We start from the raw sequence: 14,427 nt of genomic DNA, 5'->3' as shown, positions 1-14,427 counted from the left end.
AAGTGGGACAATTTTTCCCCCTACACTTTTGGTTTTGAAACTATTTGAGGAGAGGTTATTTACTTTAGTGTTCTTAACCTGCTGAATTCTGATCTAAATTGTTTCCCAAGCAACGCTGTTTGGTTTTGAACCTGAAACTAAGGGTGGGAGCTATCATAGCAGACCTAAACCCCTTATCAGATACTTATCAGAAGAGACCCTTGTTTTATTTCCATGCTACTGCCTGCCTACACTCCTAAGTAGTAGAAGCTGCACAGAGCTAGTACTGCTTTAAACAGAGGGCAGAAAGCATGTAAGTAATGGAAGTGGCACCGCCACTGCTGGAAGACACACAAAAAAGGAGAAGCTGCAATGAAAATAGGATAGATGTGGGAAAGACCTTCATTAATGGATTTTTGGGGGCAAGTACAATCAGTCCACCATATCCACAGATTCTTTATCCATTGGTTCAATCATTCATGGCTTGAAAATATTCCCCAAAAGTATAAATTCAAAAAAATCAAAGCTTGAACTTGGCTATTTATTTATTTATTATTTTATTTTTATGCTGCCTTTCTCCCAAAATGGGACTCAAGGCGGCTATATATAAGGGACACCATTTTACTATATTTTTGTATTTAATGGAACTTGATCATCCACAGATTTTGGTATCCACGGAGGGTCCTGGAACCAAACCTCAGCAGATACCAAGGGCCCACTGTAACAAGAAACACTTTCAAGACAGTCCAATATAGGAGAATAAGAAGACACCAATGATGTAATGTGGTGAGGCAGAGGTACTAGTAGCATGGATCCATTGTCATGACATCATAAAAGGCCCAGAGAGAACTGCAGACTACAAAATGGATGACGAACAAACCAACACTAACTATAGTCTATGCAGGAAGAGAAAGGGAATGGCTAACACCAACACCCATAAATGACATTAATACACACTGTGCCTCAAGTTTTTAAAATACCTTTAACCTGACAACAACTCTGTATAAGTATTCTAACATTGCTACTTTTAACAATTAAGGATGACATTATTTGATTTACAGTCAATCGATACAGAGATAAGTACATATAAAAACAAACACACTTTGGGATATAAAATACCAGGAGAAAAAAGTATCACAAAAGCATCATGAAAGATGTCACAAGATCCAGGGCCATAAGAACCATAACATAGACAGAGTGTGTGACATCACATCATAATCATATCAAATCAGGGTACATAGCAAAAGTGCAGAAGGCAAGATGAACACACAACTGTGAGGTGATAATTAAAGGGCAAAAACAATTTTTATACCCAAGATCCATAGCAACCAAGATAGCTCCTCTGATTGAGAACCTAGCCTAAAATGCCTTAGAGAAGCCAAAAGGATGGCAAAATTTCACTTGTGTACAAAATGAGGAAGATTTTTAGCACACACATGCACACACACAGGAAAAAGGTTGCACAAATTTGGGGTAGGGCTGAGAATAAAGTAAGACCTTGCCTCACTCTGGATTTTGGAAAGTCCCCTTCTCTAACAGTCCAAGTGGTGGCAGCAATGGCGGCATATGCCTTCAAGTCATTTCCAACTTATGGTGACCCTAAGGTAAACTTATCATGGGGTTTTCCTGGCAAGTTTCTGCAGAGAGGGTTTACCATTGCCATCTTTCTCTGAGGCTGAAAGAGTGTGACTTGCCCATGGTCACCCAGTGGGTTTCCATGGCTGAGCTGGGAACTGAACCCTGGTCTTCAGAGTCATAGTCCAATGCTCAAACCACTATGTAACACTGGCTCTCAACAGTCCAAGACCAGGTGGGATGTGGGCATTACTGATATGTTGCACATTACAAACAAGCACAAAAGGACCAACCATCAGGTTGTTGTCACATCTACTTTGGCCATTGTATATTTTACTTTTATTGTTTTAAACATGCATGCTCTTTGATAATCTTCCAGGAATTCATAGATGGGAGGCAGGGCCAATGAAAGTAATGCTATTCCCCATCTATGTATATTTATATAGATATCAAAATATTGCTCACTGCTATGCAATATAAGCAAAAGAACTGAGAGAGTATATGACTGGGCAAATTCCCTTGTCTTACAAACATGTCCCCATTTTTAGATTGGAAACCTGGAGGGACTGTACATTGTTTGTAATCTTCTCTGTCAGCAACACCTTCATTTTGAAGGAAGCTAATTTTGTTTGAAGTAGGCATGCTGAGAAGAACATGTGTGACCATTTCAATCAAGTCAAGTGCCCTAAATTTGTCCTAAATGTTTGATCTAAATCTTATTTTCAGCACAGTGTGCAGGGTTTAAAAAAACACAAAAAACAAAACACAACTGAAAACTTATCTACAAAATCTAGGTGTCTCTGAACATAGTGCCCACACACTACCTTACAGGTTATCTATTTTGGATATTGATAGATTTTTCTCTATTAAATATAATAGCAGAAATCATTGAAGAACCTATTAAATATGTTTAAATTAAAATGAAATTACAATAGAAATGCATATGACAAGCCAATGTAAATTTAATGGATTCACTGATCTTTACAATATTTGTAATGAATACCAAGTTAATTCAGACAGTAATGCAGTATTTTTCAAAAGGAAAGCTATAAAATTAAAATATAGTATTAGGTAGGATTTACATTGCTATTTGAAAAATGAAGAGCAGCACGTTAATAGTGCAATAGGTCATAGTCTTTGATTTCAGATATTTCTAAATTAATACAATGAACTAGTTCCTTGTGGAAGAAATATTATTTAAATCCCATATGCACATGCCACATCAGGGGTGAGGAATTTGCAACTGTGCATTTTTAAAAGTTCAAATCAAACTGAAGTGATGTTATTTTTTATGAAGTTCCTATTAGATACTTAGAATATTGATCTGAGGAAGGCAATTTCATGCTTCTTGAGATACTGTGGAATAACAAGGTAGAGAAACACATTCTTTGCTTCACACCAACATCTGAGTCACCTATGCATGGAACACAACTCCCTCCCTAGGGAGACTCCTCATGTCTTCCTTTTTCATACAATGAAACAGAAAGTTATCAGTCTAGCTGTTGTTGTTGTTGTTGTTGTTGTTAACTGTCATCAAGTCAACTTCAACATATGTGAAGGAGAGACATTGAAGCCCCCCTGTTATCAACAACCCTGCTCAAGTCTCGCAAATTGAGGACAATGGCTTCCTTCATGGAGTCTTTCTACTTCTAATGCCATCTTCTTCTTTTCTATTGTCTCCCAACATAGCAAGCATTATTAGCTTTTCTAATAAGTCATGTCTTCTCATAAGATGTCTAATCTAAAATAGTCTCAGTAGAGTCACTTTGGCTTCCAGGGAAAGCTCAGGTTTGACTTTCTCTTGATATGATCTATCTTTTTGGCAGTCCAAGGTATCTGTAGAACTTTTCTCCAGAAGCACATTTCAAATGAGTTGATTTTTGATCTGATTTTCTGTCAGTTTAGCATTTGGTCTTCTGCCAGTTTAACCTTTTATAATCTAAATCATACATAAACAAGGAGTGACACACTTTGACCAACTTTCCAATAGTGACATACACCAGTGTAGGTTGCTTCCTTCATGCAGAGTAATTTGTATGGGAGGCAATGTGCAATGGCTGTATCTAACTGTTTAAATAGAGTAGCCTACATGGGAACCTTATGCATGTATTAGTGCGTCAAAGTTCATAGAGTAGTGCCTCTGTAACTGCCTTTGTGCATTCTACATTGCAATTGAACAACAGTCAGCCATGTGTATTGACCCACATACTTTGCACTATGTTGCTGTTTGATATAGGAATAACAGTATATATTTATGCTACATAATGTAACTCCTTTAAAAAAAGTTCCCATTTTTTGAATGAGAAATTGAATTTTCCTGCTTCCTTTTTTTTTTTTGGGGGGGGGGGGGAGGTGGTTGGACAATCCTGACAATCTGTGGACCTCAGAGGGCCCCAGTGCCAGAAACTTGGCCCTGGATTCACCACAGTTGCCCATTTGATACAGAGTAAGTACCAATCTAGGCTTTAGGCCCTCTGATTGGATCAAAAGGCATTTCTTCTTTCTAAAACAGTCAGGGGCAAGGGTTCATTTTTAGAAACAAAAATAACAAGGAAGGCAGTGACAACATCTTTCTGACCAAATCTTGCTAATAAAACCCCATGATAGATTCGCTTTATGGTTGCTGTAGGTCAGACGCAGTTTGAATGCCATCCAAAAAAAAAAAAAACAGATTCCAGCTGAAATGAATTAATCTAACAACATTTTATTATAAGGAAATAACTTCTTATGTTGCATATGTGCATATGCAATAATTCAATTACACGAATGTGAATCAACATGGTGAAATATGAATGCAATCAAACTTTAGTCTACAGATGTCTTTATTGAAATTATAATTTCATGTGTTATCCTACTTATCTCACATGTATGATAGTTTACAAAGGACGCTTAAGACCTAGCCAAGGAGGAGTGTGTAAAAGCAGGGATGTGGAGGTGGTGGAATCAAGGTTTAACCAGGGCAGGAAGTAAACATGAACGGGTTCTTTGAAGATCTTCATAGTCATGGAGGAAAGAAATGGTTAACAGTGAGAAACAGAAGGAATGAAGATGCTATGGACAGCTATGAAAGAGAACTGAACAAAGAAGTGAGCCAAAAAGGAGGGAGAAAGATTCCCCTTCAACAGCAGAGAGAAGAGGTTGTAGGAGAGACATATCATGCCTTAGGAATGTACAGAGTAGGAGATACAGAAGGGCCCAAAAGAGCAGTGCATGGTCATGCTGATACAGATCTCAATGGGACCACAGCAACTGCATGCATCCAGCCATGATTTGGGCCATCACCACAGTCCTCAACCCAACCACCAGCAAGGAGCAGCTTTTCACCACTCTTTTTTGTGCCAGCTCTTCTGGGCTAGGGCAGGCTCAGTGCAGCTTCTAGCCATGTTCGGGGCATGCATCATGTAAATGCCATGTCTCCATCATGTCCCAAAGCTGGCACTTTTGGCCCATCTGCTTCAAGCCAGAGATAAAGTGTCAGATACGTTTATTAGTCCTGAAATGTGGGCACATTACCTTTAGGATGTTTTAAAACAAAGGGTGTGTATTCAGTTGCCAACTTGTGACTATGATCTGGGGTAGCTATTTTTATTCTTATCCTTCCCCACCCCCCAATTGAGTTGTGTGGAATTTTTTCATCTTTCATTTGTTTGCCTACAATTACTATCTCTTAACTGTAAATTTTTACCATTTTTAAATCCTGCCAACTAAACCTTACTGAATAACTAATCTTGGGAGAAAGCCTACCTTTGCTAAAACTGTAGTTTCCTCCAAATGCATTCCCAACAGTAAGCATCATGACTTCTTGATTAATGTGACTTCTCTTTCTAACACCTATGTTTCCATGGTTCACCCACTGACAGTTATTTGGCAATCCTTGTTTTCTGGGTCCCACATGAGATCACTCCAAGGGTCACATGCAGGCTACTGAGTTGAGCCCTTCACCTGAACATAAGAAGGATGTAAGTTAAGACATTTTTCCATCACTTCAGCATGTATATGCAATTGATATGCCATGTAAAAAGGACCCCTTGTGTTTCCTCCTGTATGATTTTTAAACATCTTTTGCCTGATGAAGAAGCCAGTGAAGCTTCAAATACTTGCATGCTGTGCTTTGTGCATTTTGGCAATAAAGGTATCACTCTTTTGTGGATTTTGGATTTCATTATATTTTGCTGTATGGCTAGTATATGTTTCCATGGTTCACCCACTGACAGTTATTTATTTTGTGCTGTGTGTGTTCAAAAGGATGACTAACTAAATAAGAACAATAAATGCCACAATAAGCTTCCTAGAGAGATTTTGCAGGTATTTCCCCCCACAAAATGGCCATTTAACTATTGTCACTGACAGTTTAGGTATAAGACATCCTGCTTTAGGTTAAAAGGTTAAACCAAGCTTCTAATAAGTAAGTGTTTGATTTATTTATACAACATATCCCCAAAGTCATACTTCTTTAATGTTTTCATTACTTTCTTCTGTTAAAGCTTTCCAAAGAACTAGAGAACCTTAAAGAAAAGACTAAAGATGTAATAATCAAGAGATTGTTTCCCAGACTCTGTCTGCAAGAGCTCTTTCCCTGCAGATGACCTCAACTAAAATGACCAAACCTGAAGAGCATTTGAAATTTACAGAAAAGATGGTTTCTGTGGCCAAATTAAAAAAAAAATCTACCTTTAAAAACTAAAGGGAGCTTGGTAATGGGTCCACAATCTATTGTAAGTTAAATTACTATTAGAATGGTGCATAAGATTTGGACAAAGCCGATTCCAAACTGAGTCTTTTAATTCTGGGACATCATGAGGCAAAGCAGTCTTCTCCCAAAAGCGATCAGAAACAAAGCTGGATCCTACTTAAAGACCCAGTAGTGTATCATGTTTTGGAAATACAAGAACTTTCTATTTGGAAATAGCAATTAGAGGTCACATCTAAAACAAGAATTAGATGGAGAAGTTCAGATGAGTGCCAGTCACTATGTTTTGTGGGAGAGATTGTGACTCTTAGGGGCTAAACATACCACCCAAAAATGCTGGATTAGGGCTGCCACAGAGCCGTGCGCCGCAGCACCATGACAACTGCACAGTGCAGCCCCAATCCAGCCAGCTTCCACCCCAAATAGGAGTAGAAAAAGTCCACTCTTATTTGGGGAAAAGCCACCCCTTTGCTGCTGGACCTGGCTTTTCACTGGCTGTGGGTTGAAAACCATCTAAATGTCACACCTTCAAATTTGCCCAGAAGCCAGCTGGTGTGTAATCATTGGCGCTGCTTTTGGACAACTCAGGGGCATGGCAGGTCTAAATGCCATGTCTTGAAGCCGGTCAGAAGCCGACTTTACCAGGCCGTATGCTTCAGTCCTTAGTCAACTTCCTTGTTCTTATAGTCCATGGGGAGAGAATCTGAGGCCCTGTACACACGGGCCCTTTAGCACATCCTGGCGACATGCTAGGGTTGCCTTGGGGCACCGTTTCCAAACGCCCCACAACCCTAGGATGTCACCAGGACATCACAGCTGTGCGGCGCTGTATACACTGCTGTGTGCCTTCCAGATGGGCACGCGCAGCAGTGATGTGTTCATGCTGCCGCAGGCAGTTTGCAGCAGTGCTAAAAGGAGCCACTTTTTAGCAGTCCTTTTGTTTCCACGTAGCCACGCCACGCAATTTGGTTGCTGCGGCACGGTTATGCAGAAAAGAGAGGCGGCCGCCAGCCGCCTCTTTCTGGTGATCTGTACCCCGCCTGAGATTTTGGAGGCTGTTTTTTGCTTTGTGGTACACACGCACACACACACACACACACGCGCGTGTGTGTGTGTGTGTGTGTGTGTGTGTGTGTGTGTGTTAGTGTGGAGAGAGAAAGAGAGAGAGAGAACATAAGGGATTATAATAACTTTGATACTTGATTATTTGATCTCCTTTAATTTAACCTTTTCTGCTTCTGTACAAGTTCTCTGTTTTCACATATGTTCTCTACAAGGAGAGTATGTCTTAGTAGTCATGAATATTGTTGAGAAAATATGATATAACTTTCCTCTACCTATCTATCAAATACCCTCAGAGATGAATAGCTGTTGAGTCAAGTGGGATTGACAACTCTTTTTCTAACAGTTCTTTTGCTACTCCTACATGTCTAGCATTAACTGTAGGAATTCAAATTATAAAGCTTTTCTTATTCTGCAGCTGCAGTATTGCCTCACTCTGCAAAGTATTCTACTACATTTCTATTTTTCAGGTAATGGATAAAACTAAGTATCCACATAGCAGACTGTTTCTATCATTTACATTATGATTTCGTTTGCCATATATACAACTTTATATTAAAAACTTGCATGACTTCCTGACTTCAATGGTCTGAGAATAATTTAACAACTTATACATGCTTGTAAGGACCGAAAAACCTATATGTGGCAGTTCTTATCAAGCACATGGAAATGGATTGTCTGTTTGCTAAAAAAATATTTCTGCTTTTCTGTCATGGATTGTTTATAGATATAGTTGCAGAAAAATAAGGTATAGTTTCACTTTGTAATGATTTCAACTATTATTACAACTAGTGAAAGAGCTGTAATAATAAAAAGAACCACAACCAGTCTCAATTCTATCCACATAGGGTCTGGTATAGAAAGTTATGTGTAAAACACTTGAAAGTAATTTTATTACTTGTACATAGTCTTATAATTGTAATTATGCTGTTGTCAGTCAGACTAATCACATCATAATTATACTAAATCTGTTTTGCATTCATTGCACCATTGCAAGAATTAAAAATGCCCTCCAAAATCGAATTTTTAATCCCCGACCACCCCCCAACAAAGGACGTACAGGGCACCCTTCCCTTACACGGGGGAGCCATTCTGGGCCCCCCTCCCCCATGTAAGGGAAGTTCCACGAATGCTTGAGCCCCATTTAAAACAATGTGGCTCGTGCATGCAGCGGTAGCATGGCACATGTGCTTTGGGTCTGCACGGCATTGCCTTTTATGTCGAGTGGCTTTCAGCGTAAGCTGAAAGCTGCGCAAAACGCACCCACATATGATGCGGGCACACTATACTGAAGCAGAGGAGAGCAGAGTTGTAAGCAACAATCTGTCCAATCTTCTCTAATAAGCTTCATCAAGAAATGAGCAGAGCTTACCATGCATAGACAATGAGGAGCTTATTGCACCACTTTAAAAAGCAATTTACTGTTCCCAAATTGAATTCTAATTCGGGCTGCATCCTGGTCCTATCACTTGACTTTTGTTTCCAAATCCACCATCTGAGTACAGCCCGGCTGCAACCTGGGTCCCTTAACATGTTTCAACGGCCATTTTTCAAAGTCAGGAGTTGGCAGATTTGGAACAAAACCCATGTGATAAGACCAGGATGCAGCCTGAATCAGAATTCAATTTGGTAGTGGTAAGTCAATTTTTAAAGTGGTGCAATAAGCTCCTTATTTTCATTTTCACTCAGGTTTTATCTTTATTTTTTCACATAAATTGCTTACTAAAATACATAAAAATTATAACCTAGATATACAACTAAACCAACATATATCAAATACATACAAACAAAAAGATTTTAAAAAATCCTAAACTAATATAATTACACAATATGATAAACTTCCTATAGTTTCCCTGATTTATTGGAATTTGATCCTCTTATTATAATGACCTCTGGATAAAATGTAAGGTTCTCCATGTCTTTACAGTATATTACAAAGTTCCATTGGATAAACTCATTAAACTATTCTTATTTTTTGTTTCTTGTCTTATAACTGTTGCATTTTCTCTCTATCTATAATTAGGTTGGCTACATGTCTGGAACTAGCATGTGCCTATTGTCATAATACGCTAGTATCTAACACACAACTATTACAGCTTCAAGAACTTAAATTAGGCAAACATTGGTCTGTCATGTTCTATTGCTGGGCACATCATTTCCCACTATCTTGTTCTCAATCACTTTGGAAATTTCTCTGTTGGGGAAGTCAGAATAGATTAAAAGGTAGGGTTTGGATGAGTAACACTATAAAATGTTAGGGATGATGGCAGTTGCAGCTCTTCTCCTGGCTTTCACTCTCACCCCCCTGGTCAGCGGAAGAACAACCAGTTTGACCAGTAGCTCTGAGAATTGGCTGAAGATGTCTTCCAATCTTCTCTGGAGTCTGCTGGTTCTTGTTCAGCTCTCAAGACACCAGTGAACACAGTAGTCTTCTTAAAAAGATCTACTTTTATTCTAATATATACACTATGCACAAAACAATTCACTACTCACAAAACTCACACTACTATACTCCTCAATACCCACAAAAAGTATTGTCATACATTATTGCTTATATAGACATTTGTCTCTCTATTCATTATACAGTTGCCACCTCCTGGGCGTGTACATACATTGTGATTGACATACCATACTTGGCTCAATCTAGCCCTCACATTGCATCATACATTACTGTCCACTCAATGACTCTCAGGTGATATCAATTTGCACCTTTTCACTTTGTCATTGCCTCATATGTCCTTGGCTTTCAGGACCTTCTAATTACATTACTTACAACACCTGTGTGACAATTCAATAACTTTTGCTGTGTCATGTTACTTTCAAATACATTCATATACATATTATATTTCTTGTGACTATATATCCCATGTGGCTTTTTCCTGACCTAAAATTAATTAGATTACGGTCTTCTGATGCACAGTCTTGATCATGGTCTAATGGAGGATAGACAAGAATGAGAAAAATGACTTCAGGAAGAGAGAGGTTGTGGAAAAACCTAACATACTGAAAATCTCAAACCTACATACTAATAATTAGTGAGTACAGTCATGCAAAGGTTAACTCTAACAAGGAAGGTAGCAAAGGAGGCAGAAAGTAGCCAGGAAGGAAGGACCCTGGCCAGTGTCAGGATGCGATGCAATCATTTTGTTTCTATCTATGGAGACATAACCAAATTCTTCTCCAGTCCCCACCAAAACTGTTTACCAGCTGTGGAATGGCCAGAATGGGCAGCAGTAACTAAACAGGGAGTTCAGGGGTGTCAAGAGGACAGTGTACTATAATTCTGCATACAGAAATAGCATGCCTCACTGAGCCATATGCAATCTCAGCCAAAAACTATTTGTTAAGCAAATCAAATTGAAGTAAACACACATAGTACATGAAGCCTGCCATGTTATTTTGGCCCAGGAGGTGGGAAATCCCACAAGAATATCCCCTGTTGACATTTCATAGCCATCTCCCTTCATCCTCTTTGTAAAACAGCTGTCACACTCATTATCACATCCTGAATTTCCTCTACACTTTATGTATGTGAAGATGCCCAGAAGCAATAAAAATGGATTCATGTTTCTTTTAATGTGTTTTTATTGTGCTTTTGTATTAGTTATTTGACAAACATAATAGGCATTTTGGACCATTTTCCTCACAATTCAAATTTCTTGCAAAATTGTGAGTAATGGGGGGGGGGGGGAATAAATGGATGAGATTTATTCAATATGCACTGTTTGGTTTATTATAAGCAGTTTGCTTCAGTTGTGTTTGTGATTACCCAGAAGGAAAATTCCCCTAAAGACAGCCAAATAATGAGAATCACTTTACTGGATTCCCCCCCCCCCCGCCCCATATTTGTTAGCACAAAGAAAGTAGCAATACTGTATGCACCAACAAAAGAATGAAGATATAAAAGCTGAGATAAATAGTGAAATATTAATGTCTATTCTATTTTGGTTTCTTAGCTCACCAGCACATTTTCTTCCAGCTGTGTATTAAAGCGAGTGACCATAATATCTTACCCTTAAGAGGTCCCAGACTAGCATAGCAATTTAGTAATACAGCCCCTAGTGAGTTTAATAGCTATGCGGCTGCAGTTGTCAGCTGGGTATACATACAACCTACCAAAGGAAAAGCACACCTCCTAGAATTATAATTTTGAGAAAAGACTTCCTGACATTGTACTTTTTTTCTCTATCCCAATTTTACAACCAATTTACTCTGCAACACTGATTAACATACTAATAGCATTCTCTGTAGCTCCCTGAAAGAATTCCAGTTGAGATTATCCATTAAACCTATAGTGATAGTGTCTGCTGGTTGTATAAGGGGAAGTACTAGCTTGTTAAAGGACCTCTTTGCCTTAGCTTTAAACCCAGTTACAAATTGAAGGTATACCAATTGCCTAACCGTTTTGCCAGGCAATAAATATTCCTTCATTCAAAGCTTCCACATAGATTGCTTAATAGACAGTTTTCCTTCTGAAATGGTTATTTTATTTTATTTTTTGCAACAGTTTCATCTTTCATGATGTTCAGATCAGTATGAGAAACTGCCATGGTCACTCATTGGTGAAGACCCATGCAGGGAGGGCACCCCAGCAGAACTCTGTAGTTGAGAACTGATGCTGGGCTGCCTGGTGTTAAGGCATTAAGATGATGGCGAGTTGGAAGAACAGTGGCAGGCTCAGCCACCATCTCACCACGCACATGAGGACATTGACAGAACAGACAGGCTACTCTCAACTTCAGCAAGGATCTCCATGACATCAGTGGGTTATGAACAGTGAATCTTTGTTTTGGTTTGGTTTGGTTTTTACTGGAATTTAGCAAAATTCACAACACTCTTCATATCTGGTATAGAAAGAACATTTTTTAAAAAGTTGAATATGGGAGAAACCACCTGGGTAACAAGGCTCTGAGTACTAAATTCTTAGGTTTTGGCTTTGAAACCTTGTGTATTCAGTTTATGATCATGCTATATTAGATTCATCATCATCATCAATCATCATCTCTTTTTTTCTTCCTCCCTGCAAGGCTCCTTTACTTTAATATCTATATATCAGGAAAGAACATCATGGTATTCTTTGTGCAGCAAATAGGTGAAGACTAATGCAAATGAAAGAAAATTGCATAAGAATGTTCAGAAATTTGTTAAAGTTCTCATGTTTGGCTCTGTCATGTCTGAACAGAACTTGAATTGTGGAAAAAAAATTCAAACACAGGAGCCCCTTATAGCCTTTGAGTGTGGTAACTGGGGCTGTTGTTCTTATTTAACTGAGAATTGCTCATTTAAAAAAAATCACTTGTCTTGCATGAGTTAATGTAAAGCTTTTTATTATTGTACTTGTTCTTGTTGTTATTTGCTGCCAGGTTGAATGTGACGTATGGGGACTTTATGAATGAGAGGCCTCCAAGAACACCGCTCATTAACTGCCATGCTCAGGCCTTGCAAACTCAGAACCATGGTCTCTTTAATTTAGTTAATATGTCTGTAGTGCAATCTTCCTCTTTTCCTACTGCCTTACTGAGCATTATCATCGTATGTGTCATGTCATCCCACGATATGTCCAAAGTGTGATAGATTCACTAAAGTCTTGGATTCTAGTGAGCGTTCAGACCTGTGGTCTGTGGTATCTATAGAACATTCCTCCAGCACCACATTTCAAATGAGTTTATTTTCTTCTTGTCAGCTTTCTTCACTCTCCATCTTTCACACTCATACATAGAAATAAAAAAAAAACCCACAATAGCATGGATGGTTCTAATTTTAGTATTTAATAAGAAATCACAACTATATTTGTTTTTCTATCTTTCCAATTTTGTACAGGATTGAAGCCTTTTCTCTTATTTGAATTATAGCCTGCTTGCTTGCTTTTGATCAAAAAGTGCAGAAGTGGTAGTTAGCAGAAGACTGTGCCCTCACTTCCATGCATTTTTCTAAGAAAAATAAACATTTCACTTTCTCTGTGCTTCTTGCTGTTGAGGGCGGCTGGGGGAGGTGACCCCTTGGATATATCTTTTCTTCTTTGATTTCAATCCCTCAGTTCCCTTTGGTAAGCACTAAGTATCCCTTAGAGTTATTTCAGCCATGATTTAATCTCTGTGTTCTATTACTTGAGCTCAGTAAACAAGGCTTGAAGATTGCATGAGGAAGGATGGGATTGAGAAGGAAGGTAATGGAGATGCTTTGCTTCCACTCGCCCCTAAGGCTCTGTAATTTGTTATAATAACCCTCGGTAAAGAAGTAGAGTACCTAACTCTATCTCTCTGATTTCAACTATGAGATGTTGTTCAATTGTTTGTGGAAATTCTACTCATTGCAGGAAGTGGCTGGACCCAGACTACACCATACCTCCTCTTTATTTTTCTGTGATCAAAGCTTTTCATACTTTATTATGCGAACAAGGAGGATGAGTGATTAGGCCAAATATGGCAAGAAGGTGAGAAGCTACAATGTCTGATTGCAACATTAATGCTTGCACACTGATTGCCACAATAGGTCCTGCATATCCGCATACTGTTATTTAACACACCATCAAAAGCTTTATCAATAGAAGAAGTTAATTAACACCATATTTTATATGGACTATCACACATGGCCCTGTTAATGTGGAACTTCCATTCCTAAAGCTGAATAGAAACAGCACATAAAAACTCATTGGGGAGGGACTGTAATTTAATGGTCCAACTCAATGTTTCTCAAAGCTTTGGTCCTCCAGCTATTTTGGACCTTGGCTCCCAGAATGCCTCACCATTGGCCAAACATTTCAAGCAGCTGATTACAAGCACTGCAGATTTTAAATACTGTAATACATGGTTGAAGAATCAGGACCAACATATGATAACCACAGGTCTACCTCATGTTCTGCATGCAAAGAAACCCAGGTACAGCAACTAATTTCTCCTGAAAGAGCCAAGAGAGCAAGTGATGTGAAAGATCTCTGATTAATACCTTGCAGAGCCACTGTTGTTCAGAGAAGACAGTATGGTACACAAAGCAAATAGTCTGACTTGAAGGGCAGCACTTTCTGTGTTCCTTACCTTCTGGAGACAATTTAGAAAGGCTCTGTTTAATTTTAATTTTTTTTTGGAGGGAGATACAAACCCTAAAATCCTAGCTTGACCAAT

Source organism: Sceloporus undulatus, chromosome 2 (genome assembly GCF_019175285.1).
Source record: "Sceloporus undulatus isolate JIND9_A2432 ecotype Alabama chromosome 2, SceUnd_v1.1, whole genome shotgun sequence".
Lineage (NCBI taxonomy): Eukaryota > Metazoa > Chordata > Lepidosauria > Squamata > Phrynosomatidae > Sceloporus > Sceloporus undulatus.
Note: the sequence above shows the minus strand (reverse complement) of the source record.